At 35.0% G+C, this 9529-nt stretch overlaps 1 long non-coding RNA gene and 1 other non-coding gene across 2 annotated transcripts; one reads left to right on the top strand and one right to left on the bottom strand.

Moving 5' to 3' along the window:
- The first annotated feature begins 2435 nt into the window (after positions 1-2435).
- LOC109016790 lies at positions 2436-3120 on the top strand. Its single transcript, XR_002000208.2, has 2 exons — positions 2436-2836; positions 2975-3120. It is a non-coding gene; the product is annotated as an uncharacterized LOC109016790 (long non-coding RNA).
- A 5770-nt stretch (positions 3121-8890) lies between these two features.
- On the bottom strand, positions 8891-9029 carry LOC118349750. The gene has a single exon (XR_004802669.1). It is a non-coding gene; the product is annotated as a small nucleolar RNA Z247 (small nucleolar RNA).
- Between the last annotated feature and the right edge of the window lie 500 nt (positions 9030-9529).

The following is a 9529-nucleotide window of genomic DNA, read 5'->3' as shown; positions in this document are numbered from 1 at the left end:
TATTTCCTTGAGTTGAATCATTCAATTTAGACAGAATTAGAAAATTCCCCCTTTAAAGATGGAAGCTATAGACGTTCTAAAATATTATAAGCACGATAAAGTACCTGAGAATTAATGTTACAATAATGTTTCTTGTTTCAATGATAATGAAATTGATCAGCTTTAATATCCTTCGAATCATGACCCGCATTAATCCTAAAAGGAGGCTTTAATTGTTGTTTGGTTATGTTTTATTATTATTATTATTATGAGTAGTGTTACATATATTTACAATTTTATTTATATTTTTACTTACAACATTTATTTTGTTAGTTTTATTTTAAATTTTAAATTTTGAATTTTAAATTTCATGATTTTCAGTTTATCAATAATTGACATATGAAGAAATAATTTTTTTAAGTATATTTAGTATTTTATTATTATTATTATTATTATTATTATCTTTCTTTCTTACAGTGATAGTAAGGGTTTGAGATATTCACACGAGCAATATGTCACATTCAATATGTCCACTTGGGAAAAAAAAATATTTGTGGAATTTAAAAGACAAAATGATTTAACAACATAAAAATTTTATAAAAATAAATTTATAAATTAATATATTATTTAAAATCAAATCAGTTTATGACAGTAATATTTTTCCTTTTCGGATGATGATAAAAGGTATAAAAGAAATAGAATTTATTTTGATGAGATCTTTATAGGATATAATTGTTATGTCCATTCATTTATTAATAAAACTTTTTATTAGTAGTAAAACCAACACAAAGAAATATTGCACCGGAAATTAAAGGGAAATATATAGGTGTTATGTCAAATCAAAATGATGGAGGATGAGCAAAGGCATTAGTTAGTGAAAAAGATTAGCATAATTAAATGAGTGAATGCCAGCTAAACTAAACAACAACTCGCAAACTACTACTTATTTATTATTATTACTTTATTAATAAAAATTAAATTATCTGGTCCATCTCTTCCTCGCTGGATGTGTGATGGATGTTTGTATGCAAGAGTTTTAAGGCAGCAAAGGCATCGTACAAATAGAAGTGTCCGCCACACCAAACCCGACAAAGCGACCTCCGTCCGGGAAAGACGGGCTGTAGTACTGTCTCATTTCCCACATGCCGCCACGTGAATCCCCATATTTCTGTTCCTCCTTTCCGGGTTTACTAACCCAAAAGCTCTCTCTCTCTCTCTCTCTCTCTCATGTTTCTTTTTATTTTCCCCTTGATGTGCTTTTACAACTACCTTGAATTCTCTACCCCCACCTGCACTCAAACTATGTGTGTATCTCACACTCGCTTTCATGAATGACCAAATTTTTAGTTTTCTACGCTCAAGCAAGTATGAGGATGATGGTCAAAAATTTTCTTCTAGCCCATTTTCAAGCAATTCCACAAACAAGCATTTTATATCATTAGTATAATATGATTTAATTTGTAAAAAGATTAATTATAAATTTCTTTTCAAACCCAAATATTATCATATTAGTAATATAAAATGTATATGTTTCGCATTGTCTTGCAAGTAGAAAAAATGCATTCATTCTTATAATTTATTGATGAGAAGTGTTACAGCTACAAAAAAAAAAAAAAAAAATTCACAGAAATAAATCTTTAAAGAAGAATGTTATACATCAGCGACTATTCACTCCCATACTTCACATCTATAATTTTTTCATAAGATGTGGAGGTGTGAGATGGTGAATAGTGACTGATGAGAAAAGTTTTTCACCTTCAAATTGACATAACTTAGAATGACACATTATATTTATTTTGCTCAATAAAAATAACTTTACAATCTAATGTATTACATTAAATAATATCAGTTTGTGAATTTAATTTTATGAAATTTCTTTCTAGGTAAAAAATTCCTTTGTAAGGACAGGTAGGACCCACATAAAGGAACAAAAGAGTGGATCAAGAAATGCACTTGTGAGATAATTTAATTGAATGTTGTTTGAATTGGAGTTTAAAAAAAAAAAAAAATTGTGAAATAATCATATCTTCATTTCGTAAATGCTAAGAACTTTCTTTCATTGTTCCAAATACGCAGGCCCATTTTGTAAGCCCATTGTCATTTGACAGTGTAATTTACTCAAAAGTCAAAGTGCGTGGCCTAAGATTTTACGTTTTATATAGGGACAAATCGGAGGTGGGACCCATTAGAGTGTCCCCACTAGGGTAACCGCCACCGTCAGATCAGGAAAGATGCATCTCAGCCGAACGTATATTCATGACCTTTCCAAATACGTTTCTTTTCTCTTGTCCACAGTATTTCAGCCATAGGGGTTTAAAAACTTTAAAATTGGATCAATCAAACAGAGTCAGCTTTTTAATTAGGGTTCATCAATCTGTAAACTTTGGCCCAATATTCTTCTTGGGATTGGTGGTGGAAAAAAAATAAATAATAAATAAATAAATAAATAAAAAGTACTTCCAATCTCCTTATATAAACCACTCCCTGCCCATCCCTTAGTCCTACACCTTTAATTCTCCCTCTCTGCGCCAGATCTGCACTTCTCTTCCAGTTCTAATTTTCTCTCCCTTTTGATCTTCCTCTGATCCTCATCTCCTAATTCCTAGGGTTTAGTTTCTTATTTTTATTGGATTGAAGCTTCCAAGCATCTTATGATCATCTACTCGATCGCATGGGGTACGCGGCCTATTGATGACCCTCTTCGTATCCTTCCACAGCTTTCTTGAACTGCATCGATCTATGAGCGGCTCGCGGCTCTTCGCATGCACAGATACCATCTTTGATCTCTTCGTTGCGGTTCAATAAAGCTGTGGGATGATACAGACAGGGTCAAGAAAGTTCAAGATCTCCGGCTTTGGTATTGTTACTACTTACTGATATATAGTCTCCATCTTCCTTTTTCCTTCTTTTTTTTTTTCTATTTATTTCGTTTTGAATTTTGCCTTTTTGTTATGTTTGATGTGATCTGCTAAGTCGTTTTGGTTACACACTGCAGGTTAATGTTTCTTTTGTGATCATCAAGAACTTGTAATGTGTGGCGGATGCTTTGTTTATACTTAATTGTATATATACTTTTCGCACAGTACTCATATAGTAGGAAGTATTATGGAAGTATAGATCCCTCAGAACCCTTATGCTCGAGATGTCTTTGTTTTAGGATACTAAACTCATCTTATTACCTATAGAAAAAGACGAATCATGAAAGACAAAACCCAATTCGAATTACACCCACACATGTGGATCCGATCCAGTTGCAGAATATCTATCACCATTATTTGAACTCACTCACTCGGTCGATCGATTTATTAATTGGCGTGACTTTGTGGGTTTGGCAGTTTCGTTGGAGCTTTAGTTTATGGTGTTGAACTTGCATAATATTACTGCTCGTGGAGAAGGATGCAATGATACTTATATCTCGCTCGTGGAGAAGGATGCAATGATACTTACATCTCTCTCTCTCTCTCTGTCTCTCTCTCTCTCTCTCTCTCTCTGTGGTATGTGTTTGTGTGTAAATATCATCGCTAAGTAGCTTTTCCCAATGGGTTTTTCTACAGATATAACAATTCTTTATCTCTTTCTGTTGATCGATCATTTTCTCTTTGTGTTAATTATTCTTTTCTTCTGTTGTTAATATGATCAATGTCGTTTTGGGTTTCTCTATAATTGTTTGGGCTCCTTCACTTTATAGCTTGTGTTCCTACGTATAGCTAGCTTAGATTGCAGGAAGAAAAACTTGCCACTTGCAGATGAAAATGAGTCGGCACTTGGCATTTCTGAATTACATGCTATAGATTGATCAACATGGTAACAGTACGTACTTGATCAGTCGTTATACATCAAATGCAACCAACAGTAATGTTCTGTCTTTTTTAAGATTCCTACCTGCAAATTCAACTACACATGGCTATAGCTACCTAACACAGGTCATTTGCGAGTGCCTATTATATATATATATATATATATATATATATATATATTGCAGCTCTGTTGTTAAATTTACATGACCTGTTCAAAAAGAACTTTAAAGAGTTCTTAGTTTCTTAACATGAATATATAAGTCGTACAATTTTTTATTTTCCTTTTTGATCAGTAAAGTTCGATCGGTGTAGTACTTTAACCAAATTAGGGTTCTTTTCAATATATATTTGTAATGATCCCGTATATATATATATATATTATGTTCAAGTTGATCTTCTAAGTACAGAAGTAGTACTTATTATAACCAAGTACAACAAGAGAATTTTTCTATCACTAGCTAGCTATATACCTATAAGTTAGAAGGAATAAATCATTTTGGTTCCATTAAAATGAGACTTAACTCGATCGTTAGGTGAAGCTTTTATGAAAAAACAAGAGGATACAGAATTGGACAGGCTGCTTTTATGAAAAATGCAGAAGCATGCAGCTTGTGGAAGGAAAATAGGGGTTTTCTCTTCTTCTTTTTTTTCTCTTCTAAAATTAGGTAAAGTCATCATGAACTGAATGGAAGGAAAAGGCCATACTCCCCTTGCACGAAACATATATATATATATATATATATATATATCTAAGTTGTTTGGGTTTGTTAAGGCTAGCTAGCTGATCAGATCGATGTTCCTGATGGTCATGAGATATATGCCTGAATTTTCATGCTCTTTGAAATTAATAGAGATCAGGTGAAAAAGGTTTTTCTGGTATAAAGTAGTACTGGATCATCATATTCTTGCTGCAGGTCCAAGCTTCTCGCTAGCCGCTAAGAGCCTGAAGATATTACTACCATTCATGAGCCCTAGATCAAAATGATGATCAGATGTTACGCGAAACATTGACATCTGACCAATTTAAAGCTGCTAGCAGCTTGCAGTACGAGTGTTCATTGTCAAATAAGTACTGGCGTCTGTCTTTGATGATGCTCTGGAGATATATATATATATATATATAGAGAGAGAGAGAGAGAGAGAGCAGCTAGGTGGTTCAGGCAGGTATATATAATACAGATGGCGCACTCACGAGAAATTCATGAATACATCCAATTAATAGGCCAGCGATGGAGAGTACTTTAGCTCTTCTAGCTTTTAAAAGATATTGCGCGGATCCTATCACAATATATATTACGTATCCAACCACTTTAATTATAGGATTCATGTCTTAGTGTCGGCCTTTAGCTAATCAAATACGCAATAATATTTCTGCTAATCGCTTTTTCTTTCATTTGCTAGCTGTTGTTGCATGCATGGATAATATTCTTTAATTTTACTACTTTATAATCAATCAACTCATGTCTAACCATGCACGAAGTGCTCCTTTTTTTTTTTTTTTTTACCTTTTGGATTTATTTGTTTTTAGAAGCTCGATCGACTTGAATTATTAACGCTGCTAATTAATTAATTAATTAATGACTTTCTTATATAAAGGCCATTGATCACGCCTGGCATGGTGGTAGTTTTCACTAACCATATTATTGAAGGCATTGATTAAAGGTCGTACTGATCGAAGAAATTATTAAATATGGGATGATCATGATCATCATCGACAAATCAAAGTGGGTTGCTGGTTGCTAGCTTGTCAGTACTCATCATCATCATGATGCATGATATCTAATCAACCCTGAAGATGCTCGCGACCGATCGTTCCATGAGATCAAGCAAGTGCATGCATGGGTGATTTGCGTTTCACAATGAATGCATATTCATATTATATGCACGTACGGTACGTGCAAGATGCATGCACGTCTAGATCGATGATGATCATCAGTAGTACATCGTGTATATATATCATGCCGGCCGACTACTGCATGTACGAAGACGTTATTGCTAAGTGGCCGAACAATGACTCATGTGTTAGTATTTCCAAATTGTCTCATGCATCTTTTGTAAAGTAATTAAATTAATAAATTAAGCTGCCTTTTAGAGTACTAGTCCAAAAAGTTTCTACTAATTCATAAAGTAGTACGCTAGTACATCATGATCTCGATCCTCCCTCGTTTCAAGAAAATAAACTTAGGAAGATCTTGATCTAGCTAATTGAATAGCTAGCCCAGCCTCCTAGTGTTCGTAATTAATTGCTTATAATACCATATATGATTATTAGTCTTTAATTTCAGGTACATGATAACATTAATATATATAACCGTCATTTAGCATTATTAATAATGTTGCCAACTTCGCGTGAATCGCAATATCATCAGTTTCATATATATAAAGTACTTTTAATTAATGTAATGTACGTGCGTTCTTTTCATGGCCGAACAACGTACAATAGTTTTAACACCAACTGTGATGACGTGACTATATATATATCATTTCTCCCCGAAACCATATATATAATTAATTGACCATCAATACCAATAATATTTAATTCATGAAATATATAATGTGCTGGTTTTGATAATTTGAAGTGCAATTAAGGTATATATTAGTTAATTAGAGGTTGAAAAAGAATTTTCCCCATATATAAATCATGAAAAAGAAAGCAACGTACTGCGTCTTAATATCTCTTGAGCATTAATATTAATATTTAAGAAGTTGATAATTGCCAATAGGAATAAACTGATCATCCGGGAGTAGGGTTTTTCTAATTAATGCCAACACCAAAGTGTTACTATTGGCATGCAGAATAGTCCTCTAATAAGAGCTAGCATAATATAATTTTCGGTTCAATTTGTCTATTATCAACCATTCATATATACTTATGATATCTTTGAGGATCAGTGGGAATTATATCAGTGCTAACTCTTTTTTCCTTCACAAAAGCCTCCCCGCTAGCTAGGTATATATAATTTGTCTACTAAAAATGTAAAAGAATATATTTTATTGCATACACAATTGTCATATGCATTTGATGTAATACATACAGAGTCATCAACTCAATTAGTGGAAATAATACAAGGAAACTGAGTATAAAAGGAAACACTGTGGAGGTTGATAGATAGCTAGCTTCTGGAAATGATACACAACTTGATACAAGGCTGAACTGCAGGCTATTCAGAGGCACTCGATTCTTTTAGTGAGTTGTCACCAACTGTGGAGAGATTCTTGGCAGGTTTATCGGGCCCTTTAGCTAGAGCACTGATACGCCCTTGGCCTCAAGTTCAACGAAGCAGCAGTACTGACCTTGAGCTTGTTTCGTATTAAGTCCTCAAATTTAGGTGTAACTAGCGACTTAGTGAGGATATCCGATGGTTGGTCTTTACTGGAAATAAATTGGACCTTAAGATGACCATGATTGACACGTTCTCGAACAAAATGAAAATCAATGGCCACATGCTTCGTACGAGCATGGAAAACATGATTGACGGAGAGATATGTGGCACCGATATTGTTGCACCATAAAATTGGTGGCTGGTTTAGATGAATTCCAAGATCATTGAGAAGTCCCTGAAGCCAAATGAGTTCAACAGTGCAGTTTGCAAGAGCACTATATTCAGCGTTCGTGCTTGAGCGAGCAATAGTGCGTTGTTTGTGGGAGCTCCATGAAATAAGATTGGATCCATAATTAATGAGATTGCTGCTCGTGGACCGACGACAATCTGGACAGCCTCCCCAATCCACATCTAAGTAGGCTTGAAAAATGTTGGAAGAGCTCGTTGTGAAGAGCAGGCCATGATGGGAGGTGGCTTGAAGATAGCGTAAAATCCTCTTTACAGTTGTCCAATGATTAACAACGAGTCTTTGCATGTACTGACAGACCTTATTAATAGCAAATGAGAGATTTGGCCTTGTAAGTAAGACATATTGAACAGCACCTATAGTGTGGGGACAAATTAAACGATGAAAAACTCCTTGACGTTTGAAGAATTCATTAAGGTGACGAAACTCCCCACCCCAATTAGTTTGAATAGATTTGATTTTCCTTCCAAATTGGCACTCAACAAATTTTTGAAAATTATAAAATGTTAATTCAACATCTGATTTGTGAGCTAAAGGAAATAACTAAAAAAATTTACTATAATCATCATAAAAGATAACATAATATCGATACCTTTCAATAGATGAGATTGGAGAAGGGCCCCATACATCAGAAAATATGAGATTTAAAGGATGATGAGAGTGAGAGGGAGATAAATAAAAGGGGAGTTTATGGCTTTTAGCCTATTGACATGAGTCGTAAATAGGCAGAAACTTATTGTCATGTACATGAAGATTATTAGAAGCAAGAATACTGTGAACCAAGCTTATGGAAGGGTGACCAAAATGGCAATGCCAAGTATTAATTGTAGCCCTTTCGCTGACACAAGCAGATTTGACGGTGGAGGAATGAGGAAGATGGTAGAGTCTGCCTTTAGTAGGTCCGCAGAGGAGGATTTTCTCCAAACTGAGATCCTTCACACAAAAGAAATGAGGGTGAAATTCAAAACATACATTGTTATCTTTGGTGAATTGACTAACAGAAAGTAAATTCTTTTCTATAGAAGGACCATGCAAGAGATTTTTCAAGAGAAGGGATTTGGATGGGGTGGAAATTTGTGATGCACCAATGTGTTGAATGAGCAAACCTGCCCCATTGCCGACACGTATGTGATCTATCCCCATATAATCTTCAACCTGAAGAGTCAAATTATTAAGATCAGTCGTGAGGTGTTGCGTTGCAGTAGTGTCGGGATACCAACTGAGATCAGATTGCGATGGAGCAGTGGCCATATGTGCTTGATAAGAGTTGGTCTGGTCAGTTTGATAAGAGGCCTCAAACCGATGGTAACATGACTTTAGAGCAGTATGACCATGTCTGTGGCATACTTGGCAGATTGGTTTCGAGTCGTTGGAAAGGAAGTTGCGGCCACCATGACCTCTTCCACGATATCGATTTTGTCGATGCTAATAATTCTTCTGATTGTTTGTGGCATTCGAACAAGATCGATGATTATTTGTGCGAGAAACTGTGTTGGTAGACGCATTTGCACACTCCACAGATTTATGTTGTTGTTCCAGTTGCAGCTCATATGTAAGAAGGTGACCATATACTTCTTGAAGAGACATGGTGTCAAACCTTGTAGTAAGAGAAGTGATGAGAGGATCATATTCAGACCCAAGACCAGCTAGTATATAGCTCATTAATTCATTATCTGATAGAGGTTGACCGACAGTAGCTAGTGTGTCACCAACATATTTCATTTTCTAGTAAAACTCAGGAATTGTGTTGTTGCCTTTTTTGCGTAAAGCAAGATTGAGGTGTATGGTAGTGACCCGAGCTTGAGATTGAAGAGAAAACATTTCTTCAAGAGCTTGCCACATAGCACATGACTTATCAAAGCCAACAACATGGGCTAGGACATCATTAGACAATGAGGATATGATGGTAGATAATAATAATTGATCTTGTTGTTTCCAGTGATGGTATTCTGGGTTTGGAGACAATATAGGAGCATTGGAGTCAGTGCTTGCAGTAGAAATCATAGGTGGTGAGGGTGCAAAGGAACCATCCACAAAATGAAATAGATTCTGGCCTTTGAGATACGGGACCAGCTGGGCACATCACAGAAGATAATTCTTTCTATTAAGCTTAATGGTAATTAATGAGATGCGTAAGGTGATTGAAATAAATAGGAGAAGAGTTGGAGGACATGTGGTGCTGT

Source organism: Juglans regia, chromosome 10 (genome assembly GCF_001411555.2).
Source record: "Juglans regia cultivar Chandler chromosome 10, Walnut 2.0, whole genome shotgun sequence".
NCBI lineage: Eukaryota > Viridiplantae > Streptophyta > Magnoliopsida > Fagales > Juglandaceae > Juglans > Juglans regia.
The sequence above is the reverse complement of the archived record's forward strand: the minus strand, read 5'-3'. Positions and strand labels throughout refer to the sequence as shown.